The sequence below is a fragment of the Ovis canadensis genome, chromosome 8 (assembly GCF_042477335.2).
Source record: "Ovis canadensis isolate MfBH-ARS-UI-01 breed Bighorn chromosome 8, ARS-UI_OviCan_v2, whole genome shotgun sequence".
NCBI classification, from domain to species: domain Eukaryota; kingdom Metazoa; phylum Chordata; class Mammalia; order Artiodactyla; family Bovidae; genus Ovis; species Ovis canadensis.
In genome coordinates this window covers 83,851,078-83,877,987 of record NC_091252.1, presented here as the reverse complement: position 1 = coordinate 83,877,987, position 26,910 = coordinate 83,851,078, and the positions used below count along the sequence as shown (strand labels likewise).

At 40.5% G+C, this 26,910-nt stretch overlaps 1 long non-coding RNA gene across 1 annotated transcript in view; it reads left to right on the top strand.

The window, feature by feature from the left end:
• Window positions 1-1,010: 1,010 nt before the first annotated feature.
• LOC138444932 (uncharacterized) overlaps window positions 1,011-26,910 on the top strand; it is a 34,246-nt gene continuing 8,346 nt past the window's right edge. Inside the window, exon 1 of the long non-coding RNA XR_011258662.1 lies at window positions 1,011-1,092. This is a non-coding gene — a long non-coding RNA (uncharacterized lncRNA). The remainder of the gene's footprint in view (window positions 1,093-26,910) is intronic.

The following is a 26,910-nucleotide window of genomic DNA, read 5'->3' as shown; positions in this document are numbered from 1 at the left end:
TTCCAGTGGTCATGTATGGATGTGAGAGTTGGACTGTGAAGAAAACTGAGCGCCAAAGAATTGATACTATGGTGTTGGAGAAGACTCTTGTGAGTCCCTTGGACTGCAAGGAGATCCAACCAGTCCATTCTAAAGGAGATCAGTCCTGGGTGTTCTTTGGAAGGACTGATGCTAAAGCTTAAACTCCAGTACTTTGGCCACCTCATGCGAAGAGCTGACTCATTGGAAAAGACTCTGATGCTGGGAGGGATTGGGGGCAGGAGGAGAAGGGGACGACAGAGGATGAGATGGCTGGATGGCATCACGGACTCGATGGACGTGAGTCTGAGGGAACTCTGGGAGTTGGTGATGGACAGGGAGGCCTGGCGTGCTGCAATTCATGGGGTCGCAAAGAGTCGGACATGACTGAGCGACTGAACTGAACTGGACTGAACTGAAAGAGAGGATCGTGTAGGATCCCAGAACTGGCAACATCCAGGGTCTGTCACCACCACCACCTCCTCTAGGTATGAAGGGCACAATGGGAGCAAAATCACGAGAACCCAGGTATCATGGAGAAGACATCCTGACAGGAACTGTGGCTTTTAAAGGCAGACACAACCCACCCCAACTACAGCTTTACCCACGTCTAGCTTTCAGAATGCCTGCCAGTGCCTTCCATTGGTTGGACTCACTAGGAGTCAAAGGGCATGAGAACCCATTGATGAAATCTATAAAAGGTCAGCTTTTTAGGGTAAGATCACATTGTGAAATGAGGAAAGAAAACCTGGAAAGGTGAACAGGCAGCATCCAGCACAGGGTATAGCAGGAGGTAAGGCGTGGTTTCTAATGTTTTGTTTTACCCATCTTCCTCACCCACATGCACCTCTGATCTGAGACCACACGCACAAACACACACACACCATTCTCTTTCCTCCTTCTCACTTGCTGTTTCCTTTTATATTTTGGAAATCTCACCACTCAAGTCAGTGCCCTGGGTCTTTAGCCAGGAATCCACTCCAGGCCAGTGGAGCCAACTCTACTTCATCCCAGTCTCTTGGACATTTTAAGTCCTGATCTGAACTTGAGGATGTACGCCTGCCAAGGTGAAGGGTGAGTTACAGAGGAAACATGTATGTAATTCTATGTTTTCCAAACCCTGTCCTCTTCAGGACCTTCTTGGTATAGTCATATAATTGGTATCATTTTGAGGACTAAATCTTGGACATCCAGGCTAAAGTTCTTCATAAGCTTTGACTGGATGAGTCAATGACTCTGTTGTACCAGCTGCAATCAATCCACTCTCTTTCATACTAGGCAGAGAGGGCTAAGGTGGCCAAGCCCGTGTGACAGATAAGTCCACCACAGCAGTCAAAAGAATGCTCTTAAGGATGACCAACTAAAAAAAATTTTTTTGGCTCTTAATGTAATAAGGACATCTAAAATTTTATTTTGGTGGAGAAATAAGTCCTGGGTTTATTTTGCTAATGAGCGAAGTTTACTTTGTTTCTATTTTAAAAATAAAAATCATAGGCGTGTGAATTATGTCTGTAATCTCATTCAGTGATAGTTTCCCTCTTAGACCCTTGATGGAAAGCCAATTTTATTGTAAGGTAGAAGAGTGGCAGCTTAAAAGGGATGAGAGAATAGAAGTGTTATTTTATATCATGAAGGTTAATTTTATAAAATCTGATATTTTAACAAACATCTATGTGCCCATTAAACCAAAAGTTTATATTCCAGTGATACTGAAGTTTTTTAGCTCAGAAATCTCAGATCAACAGTGGGCGGGTAGGATATTTCTAGTGAATCATTTGTTACTGTTCACTGTTGGGTGTCCTTCTCCTCCACCTCTTGTTTGCCCATCAGAGCTCCACATACCACTTCTAGCCAGTTATCCACCCATAGGGAGGCTACCCACCCATATTAGTCTCAATCATGATCTTGGCCAATCTCAATCATGATCACTTCTGAATACTTTGTTAGTTCTCCTGGCACAAGCAATAGGGGTCAGTTGTCCTGGGATTATTTTAACCTGGAGATAATACAAAGAAGCACAGAAAGGACTCCAAGAGGATATTAAGGTAGACGTCCAAAACCTTCCACAACAGAGCAACATTTTGTAGAAAGGAGGATTTTTCTAGAGAAGGAAATCAATTTTTTTGGAAACAGAGTGTCTGTTTTTTATCTTCTCTTCTGTCTTGCCTTTTAACTTCTTTTTTCTTGGCTGAACTTCTAGAAAGATGGGAGGAAGTTTTGAGTAAGTTTCTAGCATGTCAACTGGCAAAGCTAAAGGGCCTCACAAAATAATGGCTAGGGTCTTGTCTCATGATAACTGGTCTGGAAAGTCTCAAATCTCTGGTCGGAGATAGGCAAAGTCATAAAGTGGGAAGTTTCCTTCTCTTCCTTGTTCTCCTTCTTCCGCCTCATAACTAAGGCTTATAAACCTGTTATTTCCAACCAGCAGTATCTCATGATCAGAGCCTTTGCATTTTTGAACCCGTCAATTCAAACAACCCACTTGACTTCAGTCCTCTTGGTGTCCAGCCAGAGGAAGCTGGCTAGCTGAGCACAGAGCTAAGGGGTTAATGGGTAACTAGTTCCAGGTAACATATTTGTGTTTAAACTGGGACTTCTTGGAACTATCACTGAAATATACAGAAATGACTCCAATGTGAAGAATTTGGAGACTTAGCATGTGACTGGGAAATTGTACTTAGGATAGACAAAGCCTTTTGGAAGCTTCAACTCTTGCCATTTTGACCTTGATTATGCTTCTTTTGCATGGGAGGGACCCTTCCAGTTTTACCGCAGGACTGGTTGGGACCTGGGGTCAGAACATTCAGACCTCAGACTTAAATATAGGAGAAGTTTGTAGTAATTCAGCTTTGTTTGTTTGGTCTCTCAAACATATAAACCAGACAGCACTCAGTAAGATCCAAGATTAGGGGCACTGCTGCTTGATGACTAATGCAATTAAATAAGTTCTGGTGCTGGCATAACACCACAATAACAAATCCCATAGTGTCGAGTGCTTTTGCCAGATGGATTGCTCAAACCTTTGGAAGCACTCTCAAGTACACATACTTAATCACTGCAGGGCGAGTTCATGGAAAAATGACATGGTACTTGCGTGGGTGGAAGTCTCCTGTCACTTTCATTGGGCAGTCAATGCCATCGTCAGCTTGTATAGCCAATATTGTTCTGATTTCCTCACTTGTGGGCTAGTGGTATTTAATTATTAGAAATAGGATGAATTTAAGAGATCTAATGATTTTTTCCCCCAAATATATTAGATTTTTCTAGAACAGGCCTGATTTCAAATATCCTGTTCCATTGACTTTTAAAGCACATTCTGTACTCATCAAACTGAGTCCCAGTTTTTACTTTAAAAGTAAGTTACAGCATTTCCTCTATTTGGTTTATTTAAAAACACAACTTAACTTACCCCAGAGGGACATAGGTATTGAAAAGTAAGTAAAAAGCTTTGTGAAAACCTAATTGAATCTATTGTTCAATTAACTTATTAAAATAAATCAACAAGCCATTCAATTTTTCCTTCAATCAATATTTACCACATACAAGGAATTTGAGAGAGATTCAGCATGATGTGCTACCTCTCCTCAAGGAGTTTATAATTTAGTTGAAGAGGCAAAATGGGCACTCATGAAAGATGGTGGAGAATTCTCTGGTGACCCAGTGGCTAAGACACTACACTCTCAATGCAGGAGGAGCAGGGTTCAATTCTGGTCAGGGAACTAGATCTCACATGCTACAACAAAGATCGAAAATCTGACATACCTCGACTAACAACCAGCATAGCCAAACAAATAAATACTTAAAAAAGAAGAAAGATGGTGAGTGAGAAGTGTGGATAAGTCAGTGCAATAACCGCATGACAGTGTTACTGTATAGAGGTTCATAAAGAGGGAAACAAGGAGAGAAAGGAATAGTCAGACAAGTTGTAGAATGGGGATGGTATATAACAAGGTCTCTTAGGTCTTTGTTGACTTGGATAGACACAGAAGAAGAGTGTCCATGTAAGAAAAACATGCAAGGAGGCTAAGGTGAAGAAGAGGAGGGTTTAATTGATGAGAAATGAGGCACGAAATGAAAATATGTAAGGTTAAAATATGGAAAGCCTTAAGACAAGCAGAAACATTCAGACTTAATGGGGTAGTCTATAGGTTTTGAAAGATTTTCATAAAAAGCTGAATTTCAGGACCCTCAGGAGGAATTCCCATTATGAGTCAAGTAATAGTGAGGGGCCCTTAGACTAAAGCAGTATAAGCACAATAGAAAAGGAAGGAGTGATGTGAATGATACTGAAAAATATCTATCAAGACTCGATACAAGGAATAAACAGGAAGGCTGGGTCACAGGCTATTCCAAACCCAGTGGTAATGCCCATGTTCATCACTGAAAAAAAATCTAGTTACACTGAACTGAGGGAATACTGATGCCACTGATAGTAGATTTTAGAAGGGCCTGTATTTGGGAGGGCTTCCCAGGTGGCTCAGTGGTAAAGAATCCACCTACCAATGCAGGAGCTGCAGGAGATGCGAGTTTGATCCCTGGGGCAGAGAGATTCCCTGGAGGAGGAAATGGCAACCCTCTCTGGTATTCTTACCTGGGAAATCCCATGAATAGTAGAGCCTGGCAGGCTACAGTCTACGGGGTCATAAAGAGTCAGACACGACAGAGTGATGGAGCACACACACTATTTGGGAAAGAAGATGAATTGAGCTTTGAATTCTGGACTATGAGTTGAGGAAGGGAAATTCAAGTGAAAAGATCACCTAGATAATCTAAGAGGTACATGGATCTCAAGCGAGATCAAGCATGTGATACTGAAACCATGGTAATGGCCAACCAGTCATAGGAAGAGAGCTTACAGCCAGAGAAGAACAGAGGCCCGAGGCTGTTGTCCACTAAAACTGAGGACCAGTCACATTCCATTGGTTTGCCCAGGACTGCCCAGGACTGAGAGATGTTAGCATGTCTGCCCAAGTCTAACAGATGTTAGAATCACAAAGCTGTGTACAGAAACCTACTATACTTAATCAAATGGCATTTTATTATTAAAACTCTAGGAGAGGGCTGTTTTTATAATGTATTGACTTCTGCTAAATTAAAAAAATAAGTTTGCAAAATTGATGGGTTATGTTTCAGCCTTCCAGCCTGAATCACTATGTAAACAAACCATAAACATGATGAGTGGCATAGTTTCTGTCCTTTCACCACCTCTGTTTCTAACCTGACATAGATTATCACACAACCACCCTGCTAAATTGCACAGCTGTTACTATCCTGATTCTTCAATGAGAAAACCAAAAGCCTACAGAAACTTGGCAGTTTGATACAGGTCAAACTCTAACTGGCAGGAAGAAGACTGTTAGCAGGGTTTTCTGATTCCAAATGTTGTGCTCTTTCTGCTATGTGATAAGTCATGCTCAACAGAAACACAGGAAAGGTGGGACCCCTTCCAAAATACCCAGATAACAAATTCCCGTGATGCTAAGAATCTTCAAGTTAAGCAGAGCTCTAACTTCTCTCTACCTCCTGTGTTCCACAGTGTACATGCACAAGCAAACACGCACACCCAAACCTCTCAAAAGGCTTGTCAAAGTTAATTAAACCATAATCCAGCACAGGTACCTAGGTGCGGGATAGTTGGGGAATATTTATGTTGCTACTTATTCATACTTAACTAAAGTAAGTGCTTCTCTAGTTTGTAAGTAGAATTCACAACAATTCATTCAGATGAACAAAGCGACTTTTCAGAGTCACAGCCCACCACCCTGCTCTTCACCAACAGACGGCATCATGATTGCGCCCAGATATTTAAGTCTCAACTAAAGAGTGTTAGTCTGTGGGCGAAATCATGAAGTCAGGCAGATAAAGTAAGTGAATGAAGTGAAACTAGTAAAAGACAACAGAGAAGTTGGTGGCGGATGAAGTAGAGCCTGCCCTTTCCAAAGGGGAAGCTCAAGCCTCAGCTCTAGCCAGTTGTAATCATGAGGGTTTGGGGGTGCACTGTTGCAAGGTATTCTGATTTTCCAAGACAATGTGAAAGTTCTGGTTTTTATGTGAAATCTCCTGGTTTTAAATTTTGCAGCTAATTCGCATTTTAGAAAAACTCTGTACAGACTAAACACACCCAGATCTGCACACCAGATTGTGTTTGTGTTTTCTGAGCTAGTTTATTCACATTATTAACTCCGTTATGCCCCAAAAGCACAAAGCTTTTGAGGAGTGATAAAAGTGGTAAGAAGAAGGCCAAGAAAGTCCAAAATTCTGAACTAATCCCATCAGTGTGCACAGTTCTTTGAAGACAACTAACTTTACATGGACATGGATACATTAATTGATTTAAAAGTAATGCTTTCGACTCATGAACAAAGGGACTTATAAACCACTTTTAAAAACCTGATGTATTCATTAAGACAGAAGCATCAACAACATTTATATTGTGAAACTTGTTTAGAAAGGGATTCTCCTAAATATCTCCTTATAAAAGGAATATTGTTCTGTGACAGTTTCTGTGGGAGACTGAAAGTCTCTGGCATTAAAAGATAAATTACATCAAACATGAGCTTTGAGGGCAAGACCAGTTGAGAAAAAGAACAACTTGATCACTCAATAAGAAAAGGCCTGCGTGAAAGTCAAGGTAGTACAATAAAAAAAGCTACAAGAGAATTGGAGTCAGAAGACCTGGAGTTTTAGTCTTAGCTCTGTTATTAACACATAACCATACTTGATTCTGAGCAAGTCTTATATTTGTGTAGTTCAGTTTCATTTTCTATAGAGTAGGAGTTAATAATTATTTTCATTACAAGCTTGCTGTATTCATTATATAAATGTAATACTGTTCATAAATAGCAAAGCTTAAATAAGTTGTAAAATAGTACTATTAAAATGATAAAGATAATGAAGAAAAGAAGGACACAGGACAGAGAGAGTAAACATATTAGATAAAGCACATTAAGCTGCAACCATTTGTAGTCTGTGAAAAAACCTGTCCTGGCTCTTTTTGGACTGAAATACAGACTACTCAGGAACCTTGCTCTAAAGGACTCTAATTCCACAATACCGTTCCATCAAGGGTACCTCAAGCAAAGCTATCTTCAAAGCTGGAGCACTATATATCCTGGGTAGTGGTTTATACCAGCCCATCCTTGCTTTCATAATTAAAGTCATTTATATTGCATTGAAAAAGCTTGACTTGAATGTGGGATATTCTAGGGTGCATCATGATTGCAATGCAGAAAGGTATATAACAAGAGGCCAACCTTCATTACCTGGAGAGAGAGTTCAGTGCTAGGATATGAGGGAATCAGAGTGAAGTATATGTTATATTGCCACACTACTATTATATTATATTAAACTAATATCTATATCAATTTATATCATTTTTAAAATTTTGGGCCACACTCCACAGCATATGGGATCTTAGTTCCCCAACCAGGGATTGAACTTGCACCCACTTCACTGAAAGATAGAGTCTTAACCACTGGACTGCCAGGGAAGTTCCAACTTACATCATTTTAAAACAAGCATTTCACAGCATATAAGCTAAGATTTCCTTAGTTAATTTATTAATTTTAAAAGATTTTGAGGGAGACTTCTACTCCAGATATGACTGAATGGGGACTAGACTTAACTTCTTACAAGAAACAAGAAAATTGGACAAAATGCAGGAGAAACATTTTTGGGATATTAGACAATAGGCAACACAGGACTGTGCTCCCTCAGAGAATGGAAAGACATGAGGTGAGCCCAGCAATCACCCCAGGTATCTGGAGGCTTTTCTGGGTCATGAATCACGGAGGAAGGGATCACAATAGAGTACTTTACTTGAGGAGACAGAAACCAAGTTTCAGCAGATAGAGCTGGCTCAACACTTAAACCAAAGTATTATGCAAGGGTGGAGGAACAGTGCATGGAGAAAGAATGCATAGGAATCAACAATCACATTAAATGTAAATAGTCTAAACACTCTAGTTAAAAAGATAGAGATTGGCTGGCTGGATAAAATAAATGGATAAATATGCTGCCTGTAAGAAGTCCATTTCACATATGATAACACAAATATGCTAGAAGTAAAAAGATGAAACAAGTTATATCATGTTAATACTACAAATAAATATATGAGAAAAAACTTAACCTGGAGTTTCTATACTAATGTCAAGCAAAACAGATTTCACAGCAAAGAATATTATCAAAGATTAAAAGCCTATTTCATGATAAAGGTGAATTAATTAAGATAACATAAATCCTAAATGTGAATGTAACTAATAACAGATCTTCAAAATACATGGAACAAAACTAACAGAACTGCAAGAAGAAATAATTTACAATTATAATTGAAGAGTTCAACATCCCTTCCTCAATAACTAATCAAACAAGGTGACATAAAATCAGTAAGGATACAGAAAAGTTAAACATTTCCATCAACTATATTGATGTAATTGACATTTCTAGAACACTCCACTGAACAAAAGCAGGATGAATACTCCTTCTCAAGGGCAAAAAGAATATTTATCAAGTTAGATCATATCCTGCATGCATAAAAGAAGTCTCAAATGAACCTGGAGGGTATTATTCTTAGTAAAATAAATCAGACAAAAACAAATACTGTATAGTATTACTTATATGTTCAATCTAAAAAAATTAAGCAAACAAGTGAAAATAGCAAAATATAAGCAGACTTATAGAGAAGAAACTAGGGGTTACCAGAGGGGAGGGGAAAGATAAAGGTAGGGGATTAAGAGTTACAAACTACTGTGTATAAAATAAATAAGCTATATGGATATATTGTACAGCACAGGGAATAGAACTGATATTTTGTAATAACTTTAGAGTATAAAATATAAAAATCTTGAATCACTATATATAATATTCTAGTGAGATGAATAATATGAAACTAATATAATATTACAAATCAACTATACATCAATTTAAAAGTCTCAAAAAATATAACAGGGCTCAAGTAATACAAAATATGTTCTCTCATAAAAATTAAACTAAAAATCCATAACAGAAAGTTATCTGAAAAAATATTCAAGTATTTGGAGACTAAGTTCCTTTAAAAAGTAATCCACGGTCAAAGAAGAGATAAAAAATAATTTAGAAAGTATTTTGAATGGAATAAAAATGAAACCAACATTCCTATACTTGTGGGATGCAACTAAAACAGTACTAGAAAGTAGTTTTAAAGATAATAAGTGATTATTAAGAACTACTTTATACTAATACGCATCATGCCAAAAAACTTGACAGCTGAGATTAATTGGACAAATTCCTTGAAATACAAAATTTATCAAAGTTCAGACAAAAAGAAAAAAACAACCTGAATAACTTTATATATCTATCTTCAAATTTTAATTTGTATTTATAAGCTTTCCCATGAATAAAATCCCAGGCCCATTTGGCTTCACTGGGAAATTCTGGTAAATATTTTTCTTAAAAAAAGAACCAATTCTACCCAAACTCTTCTAAGAAATTAAGAAGGAGAGATTAATTCCCAGTTCATTCTCTGAGGCCAGCATTACTCTGACAAAGACGATTCAAGTGGGAATAAAAGACCTACACGTATACGATCAATTCATTTTGAGAAGATGCCAAGGTAAGTCAATGGAGAAAGACTTTTAAACAAATGGTGCTAGAAAATCTGGATATCCAAGTGCAAAAGAAAAAAAACCCTCAACTCTTACTTATACAAGACTACAAAAAGTAATTCAAATTGGATCATAGATCTAAAAATAAATGTAAACTTATACAATATCTAGAGGAAAACAGAGGAGAAAATCCTTATGAAATTGGGATGGGCAAATTGATAAATTATGCTATGTCAAAACTATAAACTTCTGTTCTTTGAAAGATACCTTAAAGAAAATGAAAAGACAAACAACAAATCAAGAGAAATATTTGTAAAATGCATCTCTGAAAAATGACTTGGATCCAAAATATATAAAGAACCCTTACAACTGAATAATTAAAATTTTAAAAAGATTTTTTTTAACAGCAAAAAACTTAACAGACAGTTCACTAAACAGATACAATTAGAAAATAAGCACTTAAAAAGATGCTCAATGTCATTAGTCCTTGGGGGACTTCTCTAGTGGTTCAGTGGTTAAGACTCCGTGCTTCCGATGCAGTGGGTGTGGGTTCCATTGCTGGACTAACTAGAAGCAGGGCATCCATGCGACTGGTTAGCAGTACCCAACCTTCTCATCTTCTGTTCCCCCCTTCTCCTCCTGCCCTCAATCTTTCCCAGCATCAGGGTCTTTTCCAATGAGTCAGTTCTTCACATCAGGTGGCCAAAGTATTGGAGCTTCAGCATTAGCATCAGTCCTTCCAATGAATATTCAGGATTGCTTTCCTTTAGGATTGACTGGTTTGATTTCCTTGCTGTCCAAGAGACTCTCAAGAGTCTTCTCTAGCACCACAGTTCAAAAGCATCTTTTCTTAGGCGCTCAGCCTTCTTTATGGTCCAGTTCTTATATCTGTACATGACTACTGGAAAAACCATAGCTTTGATGATACTGACCTTTGTCTGCAAAGTGATGTCTCTACTTTTTAATATGCTGTCTAGGTTTGTCATAGCTTTTCTTCCAAGGAGGAACTGTCTTTTAATTTCATGGCTGTAGACACCATCTGTAGTGATTTTGGAGCCTAAGAAAATAAAATCTACCACTGTTTTCTGTTTACCACCTTTTCTCCATGTATTTGCCATGAAGTGATGGAATTGGATGCCATGATCTTTGTTTTATGAATGTTGAGTTTTAAGCCAGCTTTTTTACTCTCCTCTTTCACCCTCATCAAGAGGCTCTTCAGTTTCTCTTTGCTTTCTGCCATAAGGGTGGTATCATCTGCATATCTGAGGTTGTTGATATTTCTCCCAGCGATCTTAATTCCAGTTTGTGATTCATCCAGCCGAGTATTTCACATGATGTACTCTGCTTGTAAGTTAAATAAGTGGGGTGACAGTATATAGCCTTGACATACTCCTTTCCCAATTTTGAACCAGTCCACTGATCTATGTCCGGTTCTAACTGTTGCTTCTTGACCTGCATACAGGTTTCTCAGGAGACAGGTAAAGTGGTCTGGTATTCCCATCTCTTTAATAATTTTCCACAATTTGTTGTGATCCACGCTGTCAAAGGCTTTAGCATAGCCAAAGAAGCAGAAATAGATGTTGTTTTGAAATTCCCTTGCTTTTTCTGTGATCCAACGGATGTTGGCAATTTGATCTCTGTTTCCTCTGCCTTTTCTAAATCCAGCTTTTTCATCTGGAAGTTCTCAGTTCACGTACTGTTGAAGCCTGAAGGATTTTGAGCATTACCTTGCTTTCATATGAAATGAGCACAGTTGTATGTTCTTACTGCAATAGTCTTGAACAAAGTCTTCCTGGACTATTTGACTCTGGTACTTTTTTTTTTTTTTTACAGTATGCATGCATTTTTATTTTAAAAAATTATTTGGATCAGTAACTGATAAAAGCAAACAGTGTATCTAGAAACATATCAGGTTTTTGAAACACAGCCCAACTCAGTAAACATTTCTTGAGCATTTGTATATTGTGTTTGTGTTGTGCCAAGCATTGAAGATACCACACAAAAAAGTAATAAATTCAGGAAATGGGCAGCATATCCAAAAGAATCCATAATAGATATCAAGTCTGATTTGCTTACTTAAAACTGAGACAAAGACTAGCTTTGTGATCTCAGGCAAAAGTAATCTCTTCTCCACATCTCTTATCCTGAAAAATAACAGTAGTGTACTGCATGGTTTGTAAATTTCTTTGACTCTTGGATTCTGAGATGAGTTTGGAATACCACAACAACTTGTTTTTGGCAGTAAAGTTACTAAAATATTTTTAAAATTTTTACTTCAGTCAGAATTTATTTAAATATGTTAGCAGTTTGTTTTAGTGGTAGAATTGGACAGGAGTAATATAGGATTCAACGAAGCATATCTGAGTCCTCTGAGAGGTACTTACAAATCGATATTTGAGACTTATCTGAAATCCTAGCTATTTTTTCTCTTTACAGGACATAGTTTAAAGGTCCAAAAAGTATTCTGGAGAGTATTACATTTTGGAGCTTGCTCAAAGTTCTATAAATACCCCGGCAAAGGAAAGAAAACAAGCCATCAGCAATCACTCTGTCAGGGATTTATCGAGCGGCCCAGAGTGTTGGACTCCAGTCCAAACTGCTGTCATGGTTATAAAGGCAGCAGAGTCATCATTCAAATGGATTTAAGTGCCCATTGTATGTAAAGACCTTCCTCACCTCTCAGGGCTAACAAGTTAAGATGGATAACGGGAGCTCTTAGCCTTAGGGGGTGCTTGGCACAGCAAAATTCAAACACAGTAAAGATAACTTCTTGCCAACTGAGTTCAGCACAATTGTCTGTAGTGAGGCTGTGAAGAACTAGAAGTAAGTTGCAGTCATGTACAGTTGAGTTGGATTCCTGGTGTATTCCCGTTTACTAGTTGTGTGGTTGTGGGCAGGTTAACTTAATTGCTTTGAGCCGCTCAGAGCTGTTGAAAGAATTAAATGAAATAGACTACATGAAATGCATAGGAATTCACTGGCATTATGCTTAATAAGTGTTAGCTGAATTCATTGACAGTAACATTTCAAGTTAGAGGTAGCAGTGGTAGAAATTTAGTCACCTTTATTTACTCTGTAGGGAATCAGAATAAGCCACTTTGGCAGAAGTGTTACTTTGAGCTGAAGATACTTGAGACACAGCAAATGCAGGAAGGGCTACAACCTCCCTTCTACCTAAATGCAGGATATAAAATTTCCTGTGAGAAAGGTGCCCTCCTTGTACCAGGAAGGGCAGGATAACCTTTTCATTTCTCTTTTTTTTTTGGCTGCACTGGGTCTTCATTGTCTCACTTGGGCTTTTCTGGCTGTGGCAGGAAGGCCTTGTTGCCTTGTGGACCAGGGATAAGAACCTGTATCCCCTGCCCTGGAAGGTGTATGTGTAACCACTGAACCACCAGGGAAGTCCCAGGGCAGGTTAACTCTTAATCATTAGAGACCCTTAGCCCAGAGATGTAATGTACATGACATGCATGCTAAATCACTTCGGTCATGTTGACTCTTGAGACTCCATGGACTATAGCCCACCAGCCTCCTTGGTCCATGGGATTCTTCAGGGAATGTACTGGAGCGGGCTGCTATTTCCTTCTCCAGGGGATCTTCCAGACCCAGGGACTGAACCCATGTCTCTGATGTCTCCTGCACTGGCAGGAGGATTCTTTACCACTGGCATCTCCTGGGAAGCCCCTAACGTACAAAACAAATCTTACTAAAATTGTCCTTACCATCCATTTAGTTTCCCCCATATATTTACCTTCCCACAACTGGCCACTTCTAAGAGCTTGAACCCATTTTACTTAAACTTGTCATGTCTCCACAAATTTATTATTATTTCTGAAGGTGCTTATAAGCCCTAAGTTGTAAGTACCACTTTGAGTTACCCATCACTGAGCATCTCCTGTGTTACGTAAATTGCACAAGTTTATACACTCTGTTTTTCTCTTGTTAGTCTGACTTTTGTCCATTAAATTTCCATAGCCTAAGAGCGTAGAGAAAGAAGGCTGTTTGTTTTCCCCCTCCTCTATAGTGCTTCCCTGGTGGCTCAGATGGTATAGAATGCAGAAGACATGCAATGCAGGAGACCAGTGTCCAATCCCAGGGTTAGGAAGATCCCCTGGAGAAGGGAATGGCTCCCCACTCCAGTATTTTTGCCTGGAGAATTCCATGGACAGAGGAGCCTAGAAGGCTACAGTCCATGGGGTCATAAAGAATCAGATGCAACTAACAGGCTCACTTTTTTCACTTTCACGTATGTAAGTAAATTTGTGAAAACTGTGTCTATCCAGAGAGACATCACTCTTATCTATTCATTCAGGAAGACTCTATGGAGGAGGTAAAAAAAAAAATCACAGACTGATGGCTTATTAGAGAGCTTATTAGCGTAGAGGGAACACAGAAATCAGAAAGTATCCTCAGGAAAGGAAGAGATGAAACAGAAGATGCTTCACATGTTGGAGGAACTACAGACAGTCATTATGATTGCGGTAGCAAGGACCAGGAGGAGAGTGGTGGGAGAGGAAGCCACCAGAAAAGTCTTTGAATTCCATCTCAGTGGAAGTGGAAGTCCCCGGAGGGCTTGAGCAGCCAAGTGACTTGCTCCAAATACAAGGGATATAGAGCTGCTCCTTGCCAGTCAGAGCTGGCTGCCTGGAGTTTTGACTAGATAGTTTACATCTGCACAAATACGTAGGTCTAGAGAAGTACTGCGGAGAAGGCAATGGCACCCCACTCCAGTACTCTTGTGTGGAGAATCCCAGGGATGGGGAAGCCTGGTGGGCTGCAGTCCATGGGGTTGCTAAGAGTCAGACCTGACTGAGCGACTTCACTTTCACTTTTTACTTTCATGCATTGGAGAAGGAAATGGCACCCCACTCCAGTATTCTTGCCTGGAGAATCCCAGGGACGGGGAAGCCTGGTGGGCTGCCGTCTATGGAGTTGCACAGAGTCGGACACGACTGAACTGACTTAGCAGCAGCAGCAGCAGCAGCAGCAGAGAAGTACTGAGACAGCTCACTTTTCTGTAATAGCTTATTTTGTTTTAAAACTGTGCTCTGCAGTTGGCTGAGGGACGTATCTGTCATAAACTCAGCCTTTGACCGTAGCGTGGCTCCCCTAGATGCTAGAGGCTACACCCCTAGAAGTGGCTGGGCAGTGGCCTCACATCCGCTTCCTGCCCCCTCTCTCCATGTAGCAGAAGTAGGTGGAAAGGGAGGGACTGTTCCCTGAGAAAGGGTGTGGAACTGGTGAGTGTGAGAGGCAGCATTAGAAGCAATAGGCCAAGTCAGAAGAGGCCTTGGCATTGGGAACAGGTTGTATCTGTATCATTTCAACCTCAATTCTACTTCATGGCCAAATGCCAGTACTTGGGGGGGGGGGGGGTTGGGGGGGGTGGTCATAAAATGTTAGAGCTGGAACAAAATAGTTTGGAGAACTTTAAGTCCTACAAATAATCAGACTGTACTGAGGAACCCTGGGAGTCCACAGAGGTGACTCAGGGACAATCCTGAGGGAAGATGCGAGGGAGAGCCAGTGGGTGGAGACAAGCTCTCCTCCCTACTGCCCCTTACCCCACTGCTTCTATCTATGTTAGATTGGATATTTATCTAAGATCTTGCTTTAAGGAAAGGTTTTGCAGCTAAAACAAAAGTTTGAAAATAAAAATCAAATCCACTTTAATCAACTCATTGTGAAAATGAAAAAAATGTTCAGAGATTAATTACAAATGTTCTGGACAAGCTTTTCTCACATGGGACCTCTTAATCACTTATTGCCGAGGTGCAAAGTTATTTAGTGAACACTTACTATGCGCCAGCCACTTGACTAAATTTTTTACAAACTTTATCTCATTAACCCACCAATAACCCTATGATATAGGTATTAAGGGTCCTGTTAGTGAGAAAATTGAGACTTGGTGAGGTTAAGTGATTTTTTAATGCTTCTCAGCTGAGAAGCAAAGCCAAGATTTGAACCCAGGTGAATCCATCTGACACCTAGGCCACAACTCATAAGTTCTATCCCATCCTCAAACAGATGAACAAACCTATTAGCCAAGGTAATTCTCATTGTAATCTTAAAAAATACGTTAAATGTTTAGAAAAGCCATAAAAGCTAATAATATTTATAGAGCTTTTCATATTTCAACACATTCTTCATGCAGTGCTCACCTTAAGCAGAGGACTCTCCTAGGAGATTTAAAAATACTAATTCATATAATAGCTCTAACAAGTAGTTACTATCAATATTCTCAGTTTTTGACGAAAACTGAGGTGCAGAAAACTTAAGTAAATTTGCCCCCTACTGGTAGAGGATGGATGCAACAACCTAGCAACAGCTACACAGAGAAGAATTCATTAAGCAGGCTCCTTTCCAACCTGCACTCTTCTTCAGTCCACGCGTCCAAGGTCACCCGAGAATGGAGAAGAACATGAGAGATTTTATGAGCCAGAACTGGATGGGCTTGCTTTACTCTTGTCACATCCTATTGGCTAAAACCCAGTCACATGACCTCAACTAACTGCAAGGGAGGCTGGGAAATGCGCTCTGATTTGTGGGGGTGGGGAGGAGAAAGTTGCTGGAACTCTAACAATCCCTTTTACTATAGAGGAAGACACTTTTAAGTGATATAAAATACACTCAACCTATTTGAAGGAAAAAAAAAAAGAGTCAATTTTTGAGCTTAATTTTTTTAAATTACAAATCTCAGAAGGCTAAGCAACAGTTCGTGGTGACTTTGTTTAGCAAATGGAGGACAGCGCCTGCCTCTTTTACCTCTAGTGCCCCGCAGCGAAGGCTGCCCCTGCATGGCTCTGCGGCTCAGAACCTCGGTTTCCCTCCTGGTTTAGGTCCGAGGTTAGACTTGACGGGGATTCATCAGGGAACCACATAGCAGACGCCATGAGCTGTTCAGAGGCCTGGGAGATGAGTATCACCTGTACTGGGGGTAATAGCTGGCCACACCTCAGGAAGTTGAAAAAGAAAGTGACGACTCAAGGATAAGCAAGTCATCTGGAAGAAGTGGTTGGCCAACTCCAAAACACAGAGAACTGCCCCACCAAAGCCGGCCGAAGGAAACAGCCTACACTGAGAAAGGAGTGAGGTCCCTGCGGGAAAACCTTAGGGCAAGAGTCAGTAAGCCGATGGTGACCGGAAGAGCTCCCAAGAGCCCAGGCTGGTCAGTGGGGGTCCATGGGGAACCAAGGGGCCCAAGTCCAGTCCCTCTGCACAGCTGCCCTGTAGGAATTTGGGACCATGGTTACCAGGAATACATCCCCCCTCCACCCCGCACCCCGCAAAAGAAACAGAAAAGCGGGATTTCCTGTGACTCTTTTCATTATAAATTGTTGATATCTGTTTTAAACATTTTGTTTGAAACGACACGTTAAGTAAAGCATGTGCGTAGGCCAGACTGACCCCCAGATGGGCAATCCGTGACTAGGGATTCAGTCCACAGGTCACAGTCTGCTACAGACAGCTGTCCCTGTGAAACCAGGAGATGCTCGGGACGCCCTCCCGCATGTTCTGGGATTTTTTCTGGGCAGGGAGGAATCATACCCTGGAAAACATAACCAATAAACATGAACCAATAAGGATGAAGAGAACATGGTGATGACTTACTGCTGGGACCAAATTTTATCAAGAGAGGAGGAGTCCTTATTGTTCTCGGAAGACGACAGAGTTCAAAGTAGGCGCCTCATGTCCATAGTGAGGCTTCTCTGGTGGCTGAGGTGGTAAAGAATCTGCCTGCAGTGCAGGAGACTCGGAGTTAGATCCCTGGGTTGGGAAGATCCCGTGGAGAAGGCAATGGCTACCCACTCCGGCATTCTTGCCTGGAGGATTTCAGGGACAGAGGAGCTTGGCAGGGTACAGTCCAGGAGGTCGCAAAAAGTCAGACAGGACTGAACGGCTGACACTTTCACCTTCCTGTCTATAGAACCTCCTTGCTGCTTTACCGGCCGGCCGCAACTTCCTCCATCTTCTCCTCTAGGCGGCCTTTGCGAGCGCTTTATCACCGGAAGCACATCAGTTCTCCAGCCAGGCTGGGCTGGGTCAACCCCGCTGCAGCCAGTGGGTAAACCAGCCAGGAAACTCCAGCGATTTTCCTAGGTTGAGTTGATAACCAGTGGGTTAAATTACAAATACACTTAGCTTAATGTTTACACAAATCTTACGGGGCTACTTTTTGTAAACCAAAAAGTCAGAAAATGAATAAACTATCCCTGAGCCCAACCCTCCTAATTTCTTGTATTCATTCAGAATGTGAGAATCAGGGGGTTTGAAACTGAGGCTCACAGGAACCTCAAACAGAAACGTGGGTAAGTGGTGCTAGGTGACCCATTTGGACTCTGTTTCCCCCTCACCAATAACCCCATGACCCTCAGGGTCATGAGGGGTGGGGAGAAAGACTTGAGAACTTGGGAGTACAAACGATGACCTTGCTAAGAAAAAAATTTTACTTGAAAAACTATTATTAAAATATTTATTAAATATAATAAATTGTAGTCACATTTTAATTTATATTTAAATTATATTAACAAACTATCAATACAGATAAATTTTTTTATAATTTTAGTTATTCTAATTATATAAAATTAACAACAGAAAGCCAACTTTTTAAATTGGAAAGCAATAGAGTTCAGTCATAATAATACAGATATGTTGAGGAAGAAGGAAAAAAGTATTAGAATTGAGATAGGAAAAAAAGACATGGAGTTGTGTGGGAAAGAGGTAAAACATTGCTGGCAGGTGGAAAATTGCATTCTTCTGCCTGTTGAGGTTGCTGACCAGCTAGTGGATACTCAACAAGTTATTAAACCTCTCTTAGTCTTTTTCTGTTTTTAACCTATAAAAATGGAAATTACACCACTGAAAAGGCATAATAGGATATTTGTGAAAGCACTGGAAAATTACAAAGTACCATAAGACAGTAAGACAGTTATGATAATATAATTTTAATAACATAACTGAAGAAGCATAGAAGAGGACAAAAGCAGGTGAGAAGGATCCATTGAAGGGAGAAGATGGAAGGGTGGCTTGACGTGTTCTGCCTGCTGCAGTGTAGCCATCAGAACAAATTTCCTCCTGTTTTTGCTGCCCTTTGAAATTCATATTGTCATCATAATCTCTCTGTAATGATTCCAGTCAGCTTTATTTCTAACTTCAAAGTTTGCATTTTAAATAACTATTTAACATAGATTTGGGTAAGTGTTAAATGCATAGAGAAATTTAGAGATGTACATTGGCCTGAACTATGAATTTCTGTGATATTGAACACTTTTTATCCTCAACATTTTATCAGAGATTGTTTTCCTCCCACATTAACTGCCTCAACTCCATATTTGTGACTAGTGTTTAAGTCTTTGTGGCCTAAATGTATGGATGGGAGTTTGAAGGGAGGACAGCCTGTATCTGATAGCTGAACTTCAGGATAAACATGATCTTTTTGACCCCAGGTGCAAGGACCCTTCTCACTTCTTATGATTTTCCAATAACTTAATGAAATCCGAACTCCCTATTGTGACAAACCAGCCCCTGACAATCTGGCTCCAATCCATTTTCCATCTGGTCCCCTAATAAACAGGGTGAGATGACACAGTGCCATGGCTTAGGAAGAGAACAATCCAGGTTGTATGTGGAGAATGGAGAGTGTTTGGAGAGGGGATCTCCAGGTAAACAACAATAATAAAACGATACACCCATTTGATATGCTTGAGCAAAAAAGATATTAGTTGGCATATAAATAGTCTTAGGGGGAAAATTGTCTCAGTATATAGAAAGTAAAACAATTATAACTCCAAGAAAACAAATATTTCCAGAATAAAAAATGATAAAAGTGGATTACTTGGGTTTTGCAAAAACACACTAATATCAATACCTTTATTGACCTTACTAAAAATGGGATATAACTGTTGGGAGGATGGCAAGAGAAGAAGTAGGGGTGGGGAATGTAGGAGTGCTAAATCTTCAACTACCATCACGGAAAATCAATAAGTAATATCCAGGTTTTAAAAAATAGTTCCATAAGCACACTGTTTAGAAGTCTAGAAATAAATATCACTCCCTTCAGTATACCAGCTATAGAAGTTTGTCTTCATGCTCTAGCTACTCAATTTGAAAATGTCTTGCTCTATCAGGAAATTTTATATAGCTAATAGCATCTCAAGGCACAATATGCACTTAGATTCAGGTTCATTACTGGAGATAATGGATGTGAATCCCTCTTTTGAGTCTTTTCTTGAACTTTCTGACCAGTTTATAAGACAGAATTGTATCATCATTATTATTTATCTCATTATTATGACATAGACAAATCATCCTGAGACCATGGGTCCATTCTGCTACTTTCTGGCTGTCCTTCGCATTTGCCTTGTTAATGCCTGCTTATCTATTCTGTGGGAATCTTCTCAGTTAAATTCGGTGATATATCTTGAAAGCTATTTCCATAGTCACATAGAAACAGCAGCACCTTGGCAATTCTCCATAGAATAAATGAATAAGGGTCACTGTCACTACGACCCCCCATTGCCTTGTTATGGAACCCTTTCCTCTGGGTGCCACTTAATGATAATGTCAGAGACAACTCAAATAGCATGTTAGTGGTGGCGAATTATTTTTAATGTAAAAGTTAAGTACAAACAGAAGTTCTAATATTCTTACCCTTTATTCTAGTGAATTGTCCTTGACACCCCACCTGGAGGGTCCCAGGGTGTGTCCTTAGACACCTGACCTCAATGCACTCAATTCTGAGCTTCTCATACAATGTCCCAGGAAGAAGGGAGAGGGTGTGGGCTATCAGGGTCTCTAAAGGAAAGGGGAGCTTTGGCCAACACAGAGCAAACAGGACATTTCCTTCAGCTTTGTTCTATCTTAACTTCTTATGCACATTTTGTCTACTGCGTATGAACACTATACCAGTGTGTGTTTTAATCAGGCATACCTGCTTCAAACTGAGGTAAATCTGACTCAAAGTGACAGTCCAGGCTGAGGCCTGTGCTGTTCAAGTACTTCATCTTTGTGACATGTTAATAGGATAAAGGAACAATGTTGACTTGATTTTATCACTGAAGAAGGCCAGCAATCGACCAGAGTGTTCACTGGAATGTTCCCCAGGAGCCTCTGGCTTCCTAGAAATATTAGTTAAGAACTCTAAGCTGCCAGGTAATCACGTTGAAAAGCCACCCTTTTCATTGTCCAGTAACCACAGGCCACCTTATGCTTTGATAAGGATGGTTGGCTGCTCATAATAACTAGGCAATAGAAAAGCTAAGTTTGAAATATCTAGAAGTGGGGGTGTAAAGGACCCCCACTGGTTCCAGGTGTGAGTCTATACAGGAGCAGCAAAAACACTGCACAGATAATCCCTCATTTCAATTTTTCACTGAGTTAATGTCATCCTGTTGCAGAAGTCACTCCTATGGATAAAGCTGCTAATGGGAATATAGAATTTGTCCTCCGGAAATGGATGGAAGTAATACAAGGCAGAAGCTTAAATGTCATAAATGCAGTATGGATCCAGTGCTAGAGTTGAGCAGGAGGAAAGATTCCTTCTGACTTGGAGAGAGGAGCGTCAGTGGAGCACAGGTGTCCCCCTCCTCCTGGGGGAGGAGGCATTGAAGAGGTCCTAGGCCATGGGACTAGGACATCCAGAAAGGTCAAAAAGAGAAGAAATGTGCAACCAAGGGGTTAAAGTAATGACCTCTGAAAGAGCTGAAAATATTTGGATTTTTTAAAAGATTTTTTTTGTGGGCCATTCTTAAAGTCTTTATTGAATTTGTTACAATATTGGCTCTGCTTTATGCTTTGGGTTTCTTTTTTTTTTTTTTTTTTGGCTGTGAGGCATATGAAATCTTACATCCCCAAGCAGGGATCGAAGTCACACCCCGTGCATTGGAAGGCAACGTCTTAACCACTGGACCGCCAGGGAGGTCTTTGTTTTTATTTTTTATTAGAAAATATTTGATTTTTCCTGGATAATCTAAGTAGTCATTTATTTGTATATTGTAATCCTTTTTAATTTCTATAATTGACAACATGTGGTATGGTAAAATTGTTTTTATATTCATCACAGTGGCAATTTACTCTCCAGATATATTTGCAGCCAGAAATCTTGTAATTTTAAATCGTGAATGTAGAAATTCAGAAACACTGCTTCCTAGATTTTAGGACATCTACTTTATACATATTATTTAAATTAGTCTTCTTTTTTATAGAAGCAAAGAAAATTAAATAGTACTAAATGGTTTATGACAAAAATAGTCCCTGCCTTACCCCTCTACCTCCCCCATCCTTGGGTCTGATCCCCAGAGGCAAGGCCTTTAAATTCTTTAACCATTTTGCTTGCTATTTAATTCTAGATTTCTAACTAGTATGCTTCTGTGAGTTTTTTAAACCTTGGACATTACCTATTGCTTTTCTATTATGTTGGATGAAGATTTGGTGCTTATGAATTCTCTACCCCTACTTCCTCTCTTGATATCTTCCCAACACTTATATTCCATTTTTATTTAGCTAGGTGAATAAAGGTTTTGACATTAGTATGTTCATGGAAATAATGTTCATTGTAAAACCTAAGTAACCTACAATTATTAAGTTGTCTTTCTTGTAAAATGTTTTGTTCTTCTGGACTTATTTTGTCTTATTTTCCCTTTTACAGTGTTTTACATGTTGAAAGCTTGAATTTCCCATGTAATTATTAAAATTATATACACTATAATTTTTTATAATAATTTAGTATATTGTTTAATTAAACAAGGAGGCCATTAGACTGGGCGGCACTCATATTGGGTTGGCCAAATAGTTCATTTGTGTTTTCCCATAAGATGTTAAGGAAAAACCTGAACAAACATTTTGGTGAATCACAATACTATGGCAGCCTACACAAGCAACTCAAAATCTAAGTCTGCAAACGTCTCAAGGTTACAAAAATGTTATGGACAACCAATCTCAAAGAGTCAAGTAGGCTTTAAGTGAAGAGTAAGTGTTAGTTGCCCAGTCTAGTCCCACTCTTTGGGACCCCATGGACTGTAGCCTGCCAAGCTCCTCTGTCCATGGGATTTCCTAGGCAAGAATACTGGAATGAGTTGCCATTCCTTTCTCCCAATATTCTTCCCAACCCAGGGATCAAACCCAGGTCTCCTGCATGGCAGACAGATTCTTTACCGTCTGAGCCACCAGGAAAGCCCGGCTTTAAACTGCAAGCCAATAATTACCTTGTTTTCTGGTGCTGCAGCTTGTCGAAGTCTCCCCTGGCTCCTGCAGGGGAGTGTCCCTAACTGCTTCCTATCTTGTGCTTCCAGATTCCAAGTGTTTCTTGCTCAAAGAAACTCTTGAAATTTGTAATAGACCTCAGTTTATCTTTCATATCAATCACCTTTTAAAACCACTCAAGCACATCAGATGGCCTTTCTATCTTTTTATTTCTCTGTTTATTTTCCTGGAGACCGCCTCGACCTCCCCGCGACCTCCACCTTCCTCATACAGTCTAGTCTGGTTGTTTGTTAAGCCCATTGCATACTGTCATCCATGGGCTTCTCCATTACTTTGTTAAGTTGGATTCTCTGTCCTCGGGCTGCCATGTGTGTGTGCTAAGTCACTTCAGTCGTGTCCGATTCTTTCTGACCCTATGGACTGTAGCCCTCTAGGCTCCTCTGTCCATGGGATTCTCCAGGCAAGAATACTGGAGTGGGCTGCCGTGCCCTCCTCCAGGGGACCTTCCCAATGCAAGGATCAAACCCACATCTCCTGCATTGGCAGGTGAGTTCTTTACCACTAGTGCCAGTGTCAAAAGAGATACATATTTTTTCAGCACCTTGTCTCTTTCTTCAGCCTTATTCTGTGATCACCAGCCTCAAACAGTCCCCAAAGAGCCACCCTTCCTGACCTTCTTGTGCCCTTGTATGGCTCCCTCCTACACTGACCTAAGCGGCAAATTGAATACAATGAAAGTAATGGTGTGTGACTTGGGAGGCCGGTCAGGAAAGGCTCCTGCAGCTCCTGTCTTGCTCTCCTGGATCACTCCCTTGCTCTGCAGGAAGTTGGCATCAAATAGAAGGCCCTGCCAGTGTCCGCAAAGGTGGTGCAAAGGTTCATTTGTTCTCAGTGTCAGCCTTGGGGAGCAGCAAAGACACCAGAAACTTTTTCAATTTTGCACTGAGTTAATGCTTTTAGATTTGTTGAACATTGAACACATGAATGCACCCTAGTTTTATAGGTATTTATTCATTTTGGGCAAGTTGAAAGAGACAGGGCATCATTATATTGCTGTCAGGCACCATTTGGCCTTGCTAAGACACTGGTGGTTATCTTAACTTCATAAACTCAGGCAAGCATGACTTCTTCCATTTGCATCTTGGTGAAGGATCTACTTCAGCTGCTACTGCCATTAAGATTAAGCTCATAAATAAACCTTCAAGTCCCTGTATCACCAAATGCAAACCAAGATTTTTCAGAAAAGAAGTAAATATATATTCGAGGTGCTCCTGTGGAAAATGGTATTTCTGTTGGGAAATCGGTCAAGGGCTTTTGGCACCACTAATAAAGTAAAAACAATTTATTTAAATTGTTTATTTTGTCATCATCTCATACTTTTAAATCTTGCTTATGTTTCATAACCTGCATCAGTTCAGTTCAGTCGCTCAGTTGTGTCCGACTCTTTGCAACCTCATGAATCACAGCACGCCAGGCCTCCCTGTCCATCACCAACTCCCAGAGTTCACTCAAACTCATGTCCATCAAATCGGTGATGCGATCAAGCCATCTCATCCTCTGTCGTCCCTTTCTCCTCCTGCCCCCAATCCCTCCCAGCATCAGGGTCTTTTCCAAAGAGTCAACTCTTTGCATGAGGTGGCCAAAGTATTGGAGTTTCAGCTTTAGCATCAGTCCTTCCAATGAACACCCAGGACTGATCTCCTTTAGGATGGACTGGTTGGATCTCCTTGCAGTCCAAGGGACTCACAAGAGTCTTCTCCAACACCATAGTATCAATTCTGTGGCGCTCAGTTTTCTTCACAGTCCAACTCTCACATCCATACATGACCACTGGAAAAACCATAGCCTTGACTAGATGGACATTTGTTGGCAAAGTAATGTCTCTGCTTTTGAATATGCTATCTAGGTTGGTCATAACATTTCTTCCAAGGAGTAAGTGTCTTTTAATTTCATGGCTGCAATCACCATCTGCAGTGATTTTGGAGCCCCCAAAATAAAGACTGACACTGTTTCCACTGCTTCCCCACCTATATCCCATGAAGTGATAGGACCAGATGCCATGATCTTTGTTTTCTGAATGTTGAGCTTTAAGCCAACTTTTTCACTCTCCTCTTTCACTTTCATCAAGAGGCTCCATGAGTATAGTAATACACTTACATAAGTGTTAGTCGCTCAGTCATGTTTAACTCTTTGTGACCCCATGGACTGTAGCCCACCAAGCTCCTCTGTCCATGGGATTTCCCAGGCAAGAATACTAGAGTGGGTTGCCATTTCCTTCTCCAGGGGATCTTCCTGACCCAGGGATTGAACCCGGGTCTCCTGCATTGAAAGAAGATTCTTTACCGGCTGAGCCACCAGGTACCTCTGTGTTTGTGGTACAAGTTCACACAGGCATCTGTAGTAGGAAGCAGCAGTGTGAAGTAGAGGGTGCTCAGCCTTTGGAATAAAACAAGAAGCAACAAAGCAGAACATGGTTTGTGTTCCAGCCCTGCCACTCCCCAATCATGGCACTTGGGAAATCTGATGATAACAATGCCTATCTCATAAGGTTGAAGAACGATTAAATGTTAAGTTCCATGGGGTCTCAAAGAGAGGGACACAACTTAGTGACTAAACAACAACAGCCTGGCACTTACTCTGTTAGTTCCCTTTTCTCTCATATCCATTAGGGTTCAATCAGGAGAGAGAACAAGTTTAAATAGAGAATAATCACCTAGTAAGAAGGATGTGATGATGCAAGCTATTATTATTATTTTTTTTTGTGGCACCACAAGGTGGAAGGAATATTCCTGAACCAAGGATCTAACTCATGTTCCCTTCACTGGAAGTGTAGAGTCTTACCCACTGGACACCCAGGGAAGCCCAGGACGCAAGCTAGGATATATAGAATGGATAAACAGTGAGGTCCTACTGTGCAGCCCAGGAACTATATTCAATATCCTATGATAAACCATAATGGAAAAGAATATGGAAAAGAAGGACTTCCCTGATGGTCCAGTGGCTAAGACTCCCCATGCAGGGAGCCAGGTTTGATCACTGGTCACAGAACTAGATCCCACAAGCCGCAACTAAAGATTTTGCATGCTGCAATGAAGATGGAAGATCCCTTATGCTGCAACTAACTTAAGACCTGGTGCAGTCAAATAAATAAATAAATTTTTTCTAGGAGAAAAAAAAAGAATGTGACTTTTATGAACTTCCTTGGTGGTCTAGTGGTTAAGTCCACCGGCCAATGCAGGGGACACAGGTTCAATCCCTGGTCCAGGAAGATTCCATAGGCAGCGGAGCAACTAAGCCCGTGGGCCACAGCTACAGAGCCAACACACCCTAGAGCCCACACTCCAAAACAAGAGAAGCCACCGCAATGAGAAGCCCAAGCACCAGAACTAGAGAGCAGCCCCTACTTGCTGCAACTAGAAAAAAGCCTGCAGGTAGCAACGAAGACCCAGCACAGCCAAAACTCAATATAAATAAAGAAAGATTTTAAAAGCATGAAGAAGAATATATATATATATATATATATATATATATATATATATATGACTGAATCACTTCACTGTCAGCAGAAATTAACACAACAGTGTAAATCAACTGTATTTTGATAAAATAAATTATAAAACAAACAAAAGTGTTAGCTGCTGCTGCTGCTGCTGCTGCTGCTGCTAAGTCACTTCAGTCATGTCCAACTCTGTGCGACCCCATAGATGGCAGCCCACCAGGCTCCGCCGTTCCTGGGATTCTCCAGGCAAGAACACTGGAGTGGGTTGCCATTTCCTTCTCCAATGCATGAAAGGGAAAAGGGAAAGTGAAGTCTCTCAGTCGTGTCCAACTTTTAGCGACCCCATGAACTGAAGCCTACCAGGCTCCTCCGTCCATTGGATTTTCCAGGCAAGAGTACTAGAGTGGGGTGCCATTGCCTTCTTCAAAAGTGTTAGCTATAAAGGGGCAAAAAATATCTCTGAAGAATACCCTAAGGCTGAGTGAGGAAATACTGACGGAAGGAGCAAACTTAAAAGGGAGGTGTTATGGGTTGAATCATGTCCCGCAAACCCTCATGTTGAAATCCTAAAACCTGGAACCTCAGAATGTGACCTTCTTTGAAATGACTTTA